Raw genomic sequence first — 12,208 nt, 5'->3', positions numbered from 1 at the left:
TGTGGCGCGATATTGGGGAAGGGATGAGATTTTATATTTCTTCATAAGCATTAATCTTATTTTGTCAATTAGGAACATTCAGCACCCACCCGCTATCAAGGCAGCTGCCTATCATGTCATGCCCTACCTGCACAGGTGTGCTGGCTACTCAAATGATCCAATTAAGGAGGCCATTTAGTCAGCAGCAGCAGAAGTCCTGTGCCTGGACGCTCCAACAGCGGCCAGACACAAGCAGAAGCAGAAGCAGCAGCAGCACCACCTTTTGTTTTTTGGCTGCAGCAGCAGCAAGGCCCACAGGGCTGGCTAGCTGGCTAGCCAGCAAGCAGGTAGCAATGAAAGTAGGAATCTTTCTTTTTAACCCTGTAAGGGGGTGGTGCACTGTACCCGAAGATACTGCCATATCGGGTCAATGCATAGGGCGACGGAAGCAAGCTTCGAAATCGGCCCCCGTTCTCAAAAATCCATTTAATATATGGTCCCCAGATAGGGGACGTATCAGATATTAAACTGATAAGAACAGATACTACACTTGATCTTAGCCAAAAGGCCGAGAAGCGATAACCGTGAAAGGGGCGGGCCCAACAAGGTGCCCTTCATGGGCACTATCACTGCTTGCTGTCAGGGAGGCTGCCAGACAATTTTCCATGCACACTCTGGGCTGGGGGGCAGTCAACCACCAGTACACACAGCAGAACCTAAACCCATACCATTATTGCTAAGCAGCAAGACAGGGGCCCATTGCACTCCCACGGGGCCTTTTTAAATGCAATCCATAACCCGGATTTGCCAGGAACCCTTCTTACTCCTCCTACTTGCATGTGACACTGGGCTTAGGATCTGCATAGGAAACACACACACAAGCACACACCTACCTTTGTTGCCTGCAGATGCCTCCTTGGCTGTCCCCAAACGGTATCAAACCAACACCCACGGGAAGCTGTAAGCATAGAGGACATGCCTGCACCCCATTGGACTTACCTGTGTGGGTTAAACCCGGGTTATTTGACAACCTATGGCGGTGATGGTTCTGCTCAGGCAGAGCAGTGCTGATGCTCCTCATAAAGCTGTCGCTGCTGTGAAGGTTCTAGGTGACATCACAAATCCCTATGGTTACATACACAACAAAGCTGGGTTGTTGTTGTTTACACTCTGCAAGGCCTGTGGAAGTGAGTGACATCATAGCACTGTAGTTCTGAGGGTTCTAGATGGATGCAACAATCTCCTGTTGCTTCTATGAAGGCCATAATAGACGACATCACCAAACAGCTCCATAGTCACATACACAGCAAAGGAGAGATGTTGTTTACACCTAGTGATGTCAGTGGTATTGAGTGACATCACAGCACAGTGCTAAGGCTCCTGGGCCTGGACACAGCAGCGGCTGCAATATCTCAACGGAGAATACGTTTATATATATGTGTGTGTGTGCGCGTATATATATATATATATATATATATATATATATATATATATATATATATTTCTCCGCCGAAATCACTTTTAAACCCATTTCCACCTTTTTTTCCCTTCTCTTCCTCTTACTTTTTTTTCACGTTTTTTTACGTTTTTCTCCTTTTCGCCTCTTTTCTGGGCGTATTATTCTTCTTTTTCTTCTTTTTTTTCGTCTAATGCATACCCCATCAGTGCAGCAATGCTTATTCAATACCGCCAGCAGATGGAGACACTGGGGGATAATTTTCTAAGGATTTATACTGATTTTTCCTGTCTGAATTTGTCGCACAGAAAGTTGCAGGCCAAATATGTGTGACATTTCTGCGACTTTAGCTTCTAGAGCATTTTTACAACATTATACATAGGTGCTGAATACATAAAAAGCGACTGTTCAGCGACAGACAAGTCGCATCGGCTGAAAGTAGGCCAGAATGTCAGTCCATGTTGGAGCAGGTTTAGATACAGTCTAAAGTATAGATCTCAAAGTCTGTGCACAGAATTTAGCAAGGGCCTCGCACCTTCTGATGCATCAGGTAGGTGCACAATAGCATAGCCTAACCCTCTGTACTTTGGTCTATATTGATGCGGGACATAGACAGCCAGCTGATGACCAATCCATTAGTGCAATGGATGGCTGGAAGCATTTGTCTTTGCCTTTTCAATACCACAGAAGCAATGCATGGTCAATGTACAGCAATGACACACCTGTGTGAACAGCCAGGAGACCCCCCCCCCCATGTTATGTTACATAGTTACATAGTTAGTACGGTCGAAAAAAGACATATGTCCATCAAGTTCAACCAGGGAATTAAGGGGTAGGGGTGTGGCGCGATATTGGGGAAGGGATGAGATTTTATATTTCTTCATAAGCATTAATCTTATTTTGTCAATTAGGAACATTCAGCACCCACCCGCTATCAAGGCAGCTGCCTATCATGTCATGCCCTACCTGCACAGGTGTGCTGGCTACTCAAATGATCCAATTAAGGAGGCCATTTAGTCAGCAGCAGCAGAAGTCCTGTGCCTGGACGCTCCAACAGCGGCCAGACACAAGCAGAAGCAGAAGCAGCAGAAGCAGCAGCAGCACCACCTTTTGTTTTTTGGCTGCAGCAGCAGCAAGGCCCACAGGGCTGGCTAGCTGGCTAGCCAGCAAGCAGGTAGCAATGAAAGTAGGAATCTTTCTTTTTAACCCTGTAAGGGGGTGGTGCACTGTACCCGAAGATACTGCCATATCGGGTCAATGCATAGGGCGACGGAAGCAAGCTTCGAAATCGGCCCCCGTTCTCAAAAATCCATTTAATATATGGTCCCCAGATAGGGGACGTATCAGATATTAAACTGATAAGAACAGATACTACACTTGATCTTAGCCAAAAGGCCGAGAAGCGATAACCGTGAAAGGGGCGGGCCCAACAAGGTGCCCTTCATGGGCACTATCACTGCTTGCTGTCAGGGAGGCTGCCAGACAATTTTCCATGCACACTCTGGGCTGGGGGGCAGTCAACCACCAGTACACACAGCAGAACCTAAACCCATACCATTATTGCTAAGCAGCAAGACAGGGGCCCATTGCACTCCCACGGGGCCTTTTTAAATGCAATCCATAACCCGGATTTGCCAGGAACCCTTCTTACTCCTCCTACTTGCATGTGACACTGGGCTTAGGATCTGCATAGGAAACACACACACAAGCACACACCTACCTTTGTTGCCTGCAGATGCCTCCTTGGCTGTCCCCAAACGGTATCAAACCAACACCCACGGGAAGCTGTAAGCATAGAGGACATGCCTGCACCCCATTGGACTTACCTGTGTGGGTTAAACCCGGGTTATTTGACAACCTATGGCGGTGATGGTTCTGCTCAGGCAGAGCAGTGCTGATGCTCCTCATAAAGCTGTCGCTGCTGTGAAGGTTCTAGGTGACATCACAAATCCCTATGGTTACATACACAACAAAGCTGGGTTGTTGTTGTTTACACTCTGCAAGGCCTGTGGAAGTGAGTGACATCATAGCACTGTAGTTCTGAGGGTTCTAGATGGATGCAACAATCTCCTGTTGCTTCTATGAAGGCCATAATAGACGACATCACCAAACAGCTCCATAGTCACATACACAGCAAAGGAGAGATGTTGTTTACACCTAGTGATGTCAGTGGTATTGAGTGACATCACAGCACAGTGCTAAGGCTCCTGGGCCTGGACACAGCAGCGGCTGCAATATCTCAACGGAGAATACGTTTATATATATGTGTGTGTGTGCGCGTATATCTATATATATATATATATATATATATATATATATATATATATATATATATATTTCTCCGCCGAAATCACTTTTAAACCCATTTCCACCTTTTTTTCCCTTCTCTTCCTCTTACTTTTTTTTCACGTTTTTTTACGTTTTTCTCCTTTTCGCCTCTTTTCTGGGCGTATTATTCTTCTTTTTCTTCTTTTTTTTTGTCTAATGCATACCCCATCAGTGCAGCAATGCTTATTCAATACCGCCAGCAGATGGAGACACTGGGGGATAATTTTCTAAGGATTTATACTGATTTTTCCTGTCTGAATTTGTCGCACAGAAAGTTGCAGGCGAAATATGTGTGACATTTCTGCGACTTTAGCTTCTAGAGCATTTTTACAACATTATACATAGGTGCTGAATACATAAAAAGCGACTGTTCAGCGACAGACAAGTCGCATCGGCTGAAAGTAGGCCAGAATGTCAGTCCATGTTGGAGCAGGTTTAGATACAGTCTAAAGTATAGATCTCAAAGTCTGTGCACAGAATTTAGCAAGGGCCTCGCACCTTCTGATGCATCAGGTAGGTGCACAATAGCATAGCCTAACCCTCTGTACTTTGGTCTATATTGATGCGGGACATAGACAGCCAGCTGATGACCAATCCATTAGTGCAATGGATGGCTGGAAGCATTTGTCTTTGCCTTTGCAATACCACAGAAGCAATGCATGGTCAATGTACAGCAATGACACACCTGTGTGAACAGCCAGGAGACCCCCCCCCCCCCCCATGTTATGTTACATAGTTACATAGTTAGTACGGTCGAAAAAAGACATATGTCCATCAAGTTCAACCAGGGAATTAAGGGGTAGGGGTGTGGCGCGATATTGGGGAAGGGATGAGATTTTATATTTCTTCATAAGCATTAATCTTATTTTGTCAATTAGGAACATTCAGCACCCACCCGCTATCAAGGCAGCTGCCTATCATGTCATGCCCTACCTGCACAGGTGTGCTGGCTACTCAAATGATCCAATTAAGGAGGCCATTTAGTCAGCAGCAGCAGAAGTCCTGTGCCTGGACGCTCCAACAGCAGCCAGACACAAGCAGAAGCAGAAGCAGCAGCAGCACCACCTTTTGTTTTTTGGCTGCAGCAGCAGCAAGGCCCACAGGGCTGGCTAGCTGGCTAGCCAGCAAGCAGGTAGCAATGAAAGTAGGAATCTTTCTTTTTAACCCTGTAAGGGGGTGGTGCACTGTACCCGAAGATACTGCCATATCGGGTCAATGCATAGGGCGACGGAAGCAAGCTTCGAAATCGGCCCCCGTTCTCAAAAATCCATTTAATATATGGTCCCCAGATAGGGGACGTATCAGATATTAAACTGATAAGAACAGATACTACACTTGATCTTAGCCAAAAGGCCGAGAAGCGATAACCGTGAAAGGGGCGGGCCCAACAAGGTGCCCTTCATGGGCACTATCACTGCTTGCTGTCAGGGAGGCTGCCAGACAATTTTCCATGCACACTCTGGGCTGGGGGGCAGTCAACCACCAGTACACACAGCAGAACCTAAACCCATACCATTATTGCTAAGCAGCAAGACAGGGGCCCATTGCACTCCCACGGGGCCTTTTTAAATGCAATCCATAACCCGGATTTGCCAGGAACCCTTCTTACTCCTCCTACTTGCATGTGACACTGGGCTTAGGATCTGCATAGGAAACACACACACAAGCACACACCTACCTTTGTTGCCTGCAGATGCCTCCTTGGCTGTCCCCAAACGGTATCAAACCAACACCCACGGGAAGCTGTAAGCATAGAGGACATGCCTGCACCCCATTGGACTTACCTGTGTGGGTTAAACCCGGGTTATTTGACAACCTATGGCGGTGATGGTTCTGCTCAGGCAGAGCAGTGCTGATGCTCCTCATAAAGCTGTCGCTGCTGTGAAGGTTCTAGGTGACATCACAAATCCCTATGGTTACATACACAACAAAGCTGGGTTGTTGTTGTTTACACTCTGCAAGGCCTGTGGAAGTGAGTGACATCATAGCACTGTAGTTCTGAGGGTTCTAGATGGATGCAACAATCTCCTGTTGCTTCTATGAAGGCCATAATAGACGACATCACCAAACAGCTCCATAGTCACATACACAGCAAAGGAGAGATGTTGTTTACACCTAGTGATGTCAGTGGTATTGAGTGACATCACAGCACAGTGCTAAGGCTCCTGGGCCTGGACACAGCAGCGGCTGCAATATCTCAACGGAGAATACGTTTATATATATGTGTGTGTGTGCGCGTATATATATATATATATATATATATATATATATATATTTCTCCGCCGAAATCACTTTTAAACCCATTTCCACCTTTTTTTCCCTTCTCTTCCTCTTACTTTTTTTTCACGTTTTTTTACGTTTTTCTCCTTTTCGCCTCTTTTCTGGGCGTATTATTCTTCTTTTTCTTCTTTTTTTTCGTCTAATGCATACCCCATCAGTGCAGCAATGCTTATTCAATACCGCCAGCAGATGGAGACACTGGGGGATAATTTTCTAAGGATTTATACTGATTTTTCCTGTCTGAATTTGTCGCACAGAAAGTTGCAGGCCAAATATGTGTGACATTTCTGCGACTTTAGCTTCTAGAGCATTTTTACAACATTATACATAGGTGCTGAATACATAAAAAGCGACTGTTCAGCGACAGACAAGTCGCATCGGCTGAAAGTAGGCCAGAATGTCAGTCCATGTTGGAGCAGGTTTAGATACAGTCTAAAGTATAGATCTCAAAGTCTGTGCACAGAATTTAGCAAGGGCCTCGCACCTTCTGATGCATCAGGTAGGTGCACAATAGCATAGCCTAACCCTCTGTACTTTGGTCTATATTGATGCGGGACATAGACAGCCAGCTGATGACCAATCCATTAGTGCAATGGATGGCTGGAAGCATTTGTCTTTGCCTTTGCAATACCACAGAAGCAATGCATGGTCAATGTACAGCAATGACACACCTGTGTGAACAGCCAGGAGACCCCCCCCATGTTATGTTACATAGTTACATAGTTAGTACGGTCGAAAAAAGACATATGTCCATCAAGTTCAACCAGGGAATTAAGGGGTAGGGGTGTGGCGCGATATTGGGGAAGGGATGAGATTTTATATTTCTTCATAAGCATTAATCTTATTTTGTCAATTAGGAACATTCAGCACCCACCCGCTATCAAGGCAGCTGCCTATCATGTCATGCCCTACCTGCACAGGTGTGCTGGCTACTCAAATGATCCAATTAAGGAGGCCATTTAGTCAGCAGCAGCAGAAGTCCTGTGCCTGGACGCTCCAACAGCGGCCAGACACAAGCAGAAGCAGAAGCAGCAGAAGCAGCAGCAGCAGCACCACCTTTTGTTTTTTGGCTGCAGCAGCAGCAAGGCCCACAGGGCTGGCTAGCTGGCTAGCCAGCAAGCAGGTAGCAATGAAAGTAGGAATCTTTCTTTTTAACCCTGTAAGGGGGTGGTGCACTGTACCCGAAGATACTGCCATATCGGGTCAATGCATAGGGCGACGGAAGCAAGCTTCGAAATCGGCCCCCGTTCTCAAAAATCCATTTAATATATGGTCCCCAGATAGGGGACGTATCAGATATTAAACTGATAAGAACAGATACTACACTTGATCTTAGCCAAAAGGCCGAGAAGCGATAACCGTGAAAGGGGCGGGCCCAACAAGGTGCCCTTCATGGGCACTATCACTGCTTGCTGTCAGGGAGGCTGCCAGACAATTTTCCATGCACACTCTGGGCTGGGGGGCAGTCAACCACCAGTACACACAGCAGAACCTAAACCCATACCATTATTGCTAAGCAGCAAGACTAGGGCCCATTGCACTCCCACGGGGCCTTTTTAAATGCAATCCATAACCCGGATTTGCCAGGAACCCTTCTTACTCCTCCTACTTGCATGTGACACTGGGCTTAGGATCTGCATAGGAAACACACACACAAGCACACACCTACCTTTGTTGCCTGCAGATGCCTCCTTGGCTGTCCCCAAACGGTATCAAACCAACACCCACGGGAAGCTGTAAGCATAGAGGACATGCCTGCACCCCATTGGACTTACCTGTGTGGGTTAAACCCGGGTTATTTGACAACCTATGGCGGTGATGGTTCTGCTCAGGCAGAGCAGTGCTGATGCTCCTCATAAAGCTGTCGCTGCTGTGAAGGTTCTAGGTGACATCACAAATCCCTATGGTTACATACACAACAAAGCTGGGTTGTTGTTGTTTACACTCTGCAAGGCCTGTGGAAGTGAGTGACATCATAGCACTGTAGTTCTGAGGGTTCTAGATGGATGCAACAATCTCCTGTTGCTTCTATGAAGGCCATAATAGACAACATCACCAAACAGCTCCATAGTCACATACACAGCAAAGGAGAGATGTTGTTTACACCTAGTGATGTCAGTGGTATTGAGTGACATCACAGCACAGTGCTAAGGCTCCTGGGCCTGGACACAGCAGCGGCTGCAATATCTCAACGGAGAATACGTTTATATATATGTGTGTGTGTGCGCGTATATCTATATATATATATATATATATATATATATATATATATATTTCTCCGCCGAAATCACTTTTAAACCCATTTCCACCTTTTTTTCCCTTCTCTTCCTCTTACTTTTTTTTCACGTTTTTTTACGTTTTTCTCCTTTTCGCCTCTTTTCTGGGCGTATTATTCTTCTTTTTCTTCTTTTTTTTTGTCTAATGCATACCCCATCAGTGCAGCAATGCTTATTCAATACCGCCAGCAGATGGAGACACTGGGGGATAATTTTCTAAGGATTTATACTGATTTTTCCTGTCTGAATTTGTCGCACAGAAAGTTGCAGGCCAAATATGTGTGACATTTCTGCGACTTTAGCTTCTAGAGCATTTTTACAACATTATACATAGGTGCTGAATACATAAAAAGCGACTGTTCAGCGACAGACAAGTCGCATCGGCTGAAAGTAGGCCAGAATGTCAGTCCATGTTGGAGCAGGTTTAGATACAGTCTAAAGTATAGATCTCAAAGTCTGTGCACAGAATTTAGCAAGGGCCTCGCACCTTCTGATGCATCAGGTAGGTGCACAATAGCATAGCCTAACCCTCTGTACTTTGGTCTATATTGATGCGGGACATAGACAGCCAGCTGATGACCAATCCATAAGTGCAATGGATGGCTGGAAGCATTTGTCTTTGCCTTTGCAATACCACAGAAGCAATGCATGGTCAATGTACAGCAATGACACACCTGTGTGAACAGCCAGGAGACCCCCCCCCACCCCCATGTTATGTTACATAGTTACATAGTTAGTACGGTCGAAAAAAGACATATGTCCATCAAGTTCAACCAGGGAATTAAGGGGTAGGGGTGTGGCGCGATATTGGGGAAGGGATGAGATTTTATATTTCTTCATAAGCATTAATCTTATTTTGTCAATTAGGAACATTCAGCACCCACCCGCTATCAAGGCAGCTGCCTATCATGTCATGCCCTACCTGCACAGGTGTGCTGGCTACTCAAATGATCCAATTAAGGAGGCCATTTAGTCAGCAGCAGCAGAAGTCCTGTGCCTGGACGCTCCAACAGCAGCCAGACACAAGCAGAAGCAGAAGCAGCAGCAGCACCACCTTTTGTTTTTTGGCTGCAGCAGCAGCAAGGCCCACAGGGCTGGCTAGCTGGCTAGCCAGCAAGCAGGTAGCAATGAAAGTAGGAATCTTTCTTTTTAACCCTGTAAGGGGGTGGTGCACTGTACCCGAAGATACTGCCATATCGGGTCAATGCATAGGGCGACGGAAGCAAGCTTCGAAATCGGCCCCCGTTCTCAAAAATCCATTTAATATATGGTCCCCAGATAGGGGACGTATCAGATATTAAACTGATAAGAACAGATACTACACTTGATCTTAGCCAAAAGGCCGAGAAGCGATAACCGTGAAAGGGGCGGGCCCAACAAGGTGCCCTTCATGGGCACTATCACTGCTTGCTGTCAGGGAGGCTGCCAGACAATTTTCCATGCACACTCTGGGCTGGGGGGCAGTCAACCACCAGTACACACAGCAGAACCTAAACCCATACCATTATTGCTAAGCAGCAAGACAGGGGCCCATTGCACTCCCACGGGGCCTTTTTAAATGCAATCCATAACCCGGATTTGCCAGGAACCCTTCTTACTCCTCCTACTTGCATGTGACACTGGGCTTAGGATCTGCATAGGAAACACACACACAAGCACACACCTACCTTTGTTGCCTGCAGATGCCTCCTTGGCTGTCCCCAAACGGTATCAAACCAACACCCACGGGAAGCTGTAAGCATAGAGGACATGCCTGCACCCCATTGGACTTACCTGTGTGGGTTAAACCCGGGTTATTTGACAACCTATGGCGGTGATGGTTCTGCTCAGGCAGAGCAGTGCTGATGCTCCTCATAAAGCTGTCGCTGCTGTGAAGGTTCTAGGTGACATCACAAATCCCTATGGTTACATACACAACAAAGCTGGGTTGTTGTTGTTTACACTCTGCAAGGCCTGTGGAAGTGAGTGACATCATAGCACTGTAGTTCTGAGGGTTCTAGATGGATGCAACAATCTCCTGTTGCTTCTATGAAGGCCATAATAGACGACATCACCAAACAGCTCCATAGTCACATACACAGCAAAGGAGAGATGTTGTTTACACCTAGTGATGTCAGTGGTATTGAGTGACATCACAGCACAGTGCTAAGGCTCCTGGGCCTGGACACAGCAGCGGCTGCAATATCTCAACGGAGAATACGTTTATATATATGTGTGTGTGTGCGCGTATATATATATATATATATATATATATATATATATATATATATATATTTCTCCGCCGAAATCACTTTTAAACCCATTTCCACCTTTTTTTCCCTTCTCTTCCTCTTACTTTTTTTTCACGTTTTTTTACGTTTTTCTCCTTTTCGCCTCTTTTCTGGGCGTATTATTCTTCTTTTTCTTCTTTTTTTTCGTCTAATGCATACCCCATCAGTGCAGCAATGCTTATTCAATACCGCCAGCAGATGGAGACACTGGGGGATAATTTTCTAAGGATTTATACTGATTTTTCCTGTCTGAATTTGTCGCACAGAAAGTTGCAGGCCAAATATGTGTGACATTTCTGCGACTTTAGCTTCTAGAGCATTTTTACAACATTATACATAGGTGCTGAATACATAAAAAGCGACTGTTCAGCGACAGACAAGTCGCATCGGCTGAAAGTAGGCCAGAATGTCAGTCCATGTTGGAGCAGGTTTAGATACAGTCTAAAGTATAGATCTCAAAGTCTGTGCACAGAATTTAGCAAGGGCCTCGCACCTTCTGATGCATCAGGTAGGTGCACAATAGCATAGCCTAACCCTCTGTACTTTGGTCTATATTGATGCGGGACATAGACAGCCAGCTGATGACCAATCCATTAGTGCAATGGATGGCTGGAAGCATTTGTCTTTGCCTTTGCAATACCACAGAAGCAATGCATGGTCAATGTACAGCAATGACACACCTGTGTGAACAGCCAGGAGACCCCCCCCCCCCCCCCCCATGTTATGTTACATAGTTACATAGTTAGTACGGTCGAAAAAAGACATATGTCCATCAAGTTCAACCAGGGAATTAAGGGGTAGGGGTGTGGCGCGATATTGGGGAAGGGATGAGATTTTATATTTCTTCATAAGCATTAATCTTATTTTGTCAATTAGGAACATTCAGCACCCACCCGCTATCAAGGCAGCTGCCTATCATGTCATGCCCTACCTGCACAGGTGTGCTGGCTACTCAAATGATCCAATTAAGGAGGCCATTTAGTCAGCAGCAGCAGAAGTCCTGTGCCTGGACGCTCCAACAGCGGCCAGACACAAGCAGAAGCAGAAGCAGCAGAAGCAGCAGCAGCACCACCTTTTGTTTTTTGGCTGCAGCAGCAGCAAGGCCCACAGGGCTGGCTAGCTGGCTAGCCAGCAAGCAGGTAGCAATGAAAGTAGGAATCTTTCTTTTTAACCCTGTAAGGGGGTGGTGCACTGTACCCGAAGATACTGCCATATCGGGTCAATGCATAGGGCGACGGAAGCAAGCTTCGAAATCGGCCCCCGTTCTCAAAAATCCATTTAATATATGGTCCCCAGATAGGGGACGTATCAGATATTAAACTGATAAGAACAGATACTACACTTGATCTTAGCCAAAAGGCCGAGAAGCGATAACCGTGAAAGGGGCGGGCCCAACAAGGTGCCCTTCATGGGCACTATCACTGCTTGCTGTCAGGGAGGCTGCCAGACAATTTTCCATGCACACTCTGGGCTGGGGGGCAGTCAACCACCAGTACACACAGCAGAACCTAAACCCATACCATTATTGCTAAGCAGCAAGACAGGGGCCCATTGCACTCCCACGGGGCCTTTTTAAATGCAATCCATAACCCGGATTTGCCAGGAACCCTTCTTACTCC

At 46.2% G+C, this 12,208-nt stretch overlaps 6 non-coding genes across 6 annotated transcripts; all 6 read right to left on the bottom strand.

The window, feature by feature from the left end:
* Positions 1 to 368: 368 nt before the first annotated feature.
* On the bottom strand, positions 369 to 559 carry LOC130304770 (U2 spliceosomal RNA). The gene has a single exon (XR_008854490.1). It is a non-coding gene; the product is annotated as a U2 spliceosomal RNA (small nuclear RNA).
* Positions 560 to 2,651: 2,092 nt separating this feature from the next.
* Positions 2,652 to 2,842, bottom strand: LOC130304769 (U2 spliceosomal RNA). Its single transcript, XR_008854489.1, has one exon. It is a non-coding gene; the product is annotated as a U2 spliceosomal RNA (small nuclear RNA).
* A 2,095-nt stretch (positions 2,843 to 4,937) lies between these two features.
* LOC130304768 (U2 spliceosomal RNA) lies at positions 4,938 to 5,128 on the bottom strand. Its single transcript, XR_008854488.1, has one exon. It is a non-coding gene; the product is annotated as a U2 spliceosomal RNA (small nuclear RNA).
* Positions 5,129 to 7,208: 2,080 nt separating this feature from the next.
* Positions 7,209 to 7,399, bottom strand: LOC130304767 (U2 spliceosomal RNA). The gene has a single exon (XR_008854487.1). It is a non-coding gene; the product is annotated as a U2 spliceosomal RNA (small nuclear RNA).
* Positions 7,400 to 9,482: 2,083 nt separating this feature from the next.
* LOC130304766 (U2 spliceosomal RNA) lies at positions 9,483 to 9,673 on the bottom strand. The gene has a single exon (XR_008854486.1). It is a non-coding gene; the product is annotated as a U2 spliceosomal RNA (small nuclear RNA).
* Positions 9,674 to 11,770: 2,097 nt separating this feature from the next.
* Positions 11,771 to 11,961, bottom strand: LOC130304765 (U2 spliceosomal RNA). The gene has a single exon (XR_008854485.1). It is a non-coding gene; the product is annotated as a U2 spliceosomal RNA (small nuclear RNA).
* Positions 11,962 to 12,208: the final 247 nt, after the last annotated feature.

The sequence above is a fragment of the Hyla sarda genome, unplaced genomic scaffold (genome assembly GCF_029499605.1).
Source record: "Hyla sarda isolate aHylSar1 unplaced genomic scaffold, aHylSar1.hap1 scaffold_1292, whole genome shotgun sequence".
Lineage (NCBI taxonomy): Eukaryota > Metazoa > Chordata > Amphibia > Anura > Hylidae > Hyla > Hyla sarda.
This window is presented reverse-complemented; position numbering and strand designations above follow the sequence as displayed.